Raw genomic sequence first — 1,204 nt, forward strand, 5'->3', positions numbered from 1 at the left:
ATTCAGAAGTCAGTGACTATATGAAGACATATTAAAAAGTCTCTGCCAGTCACATGTAAATAAAAATAATGAGTTATCACCTCACCCCAGTAGCAGCAGCAGCAATGTTTAACAGGTCAACAAGCAATGCTTTCTGGAGAGGCTACAGAGAGATTGTAATTTATACACTGCTAATGGGATTGTAAAATGATACCACAATTATGGAAGACATTTTGTTATTTCCAGAAAAAAAAGATGAACATAGACATTTTGTATGATCCAATCATTTAACTACTAGAGCTATGTTGTTTTTGTTTTTATGTGCCGTAGAGTCATTTGTGACTCATAGTGACCCTCTGTACAACAGCCCTAAACTCTGCTCTGTTCTGTGCCAATCACACTGTCTCTGACACACCCATCCCGATTACCTCAGTCACTGAATCAATCCACCTCATAGAGGGCCTTCCCTTTCTGCGCTATTCCTCCATCCTTGCCAAGCCTGATGTGCCTCTCCAAGAACCGGTCCCTCCTTACAACATGTCCAAAGTATGTTAGATGAAGCCTCAGAATTCTTGCCTCCAAGGAGCAGCCGAGTTTAACCCTTTTCAGGAATATACTAGAACTATACTCAAGGAAATTGGAGCTGAGACACCAACAGAAATATGTATATCTAGGTTCACAGAATTGCTACTCACAACAACTAGAAAACGGAAGAGACCAAAATGTCCTTCAATATATGAATGGACAGAAAAACTGATAAATTCACACAATGGAATACTACACAGCACTAAAGAACATAAAAATATTCATAAAGTACAACATACCATGAGGGAGTTTAAAGAGCATTATGTTGAATGAAATAACTCAGTCTCAAAAGGACAAATTCTGCACAAGACTGATATTTTGATAATAAGAGTTTAATTGAAGGGTAAGAGGTAGGGAGGGGAGGCATTGAAATGTAGTGGGTAGACAAAGACCACCATAAGGATCAAGATAAGGGAGGATAGCCTAGGAGACAAAGACAATAATGATGTAATTGGTAAATAAACTTTCAACCAGGATCCATCGGATTCTAGCAATGATATCTCCAGTGCATTACCTCTTCTAAATGAGTAAATGTGGTATTGTTACAATGGCAAGACATATAGACATATGTTGTTGTTGTTGTTATGTGCCGTCGAGTCGTTTCCGACTCATAGTGACCCTATGCACAACAGCCCTAAAC

Source organism: Elephantulus edwardii, unplaced genomic scaffold (assembly GCF_000299155.1).
Source record: "Elephantulus edwardii isolate Elephantulus edwardi_28Jun2011 unplaced genomic scaffold, EleEdw1.0 scaffold00123, whole genome shotgun sequence".
Taxonomy (NCBI): domain Eukaryota; kingdom Metazoa; phylum Chordata; class Mammalia; order Macroscelidea; family Macroscelididae; genus Elephantulus; species Elephantulus edwardii.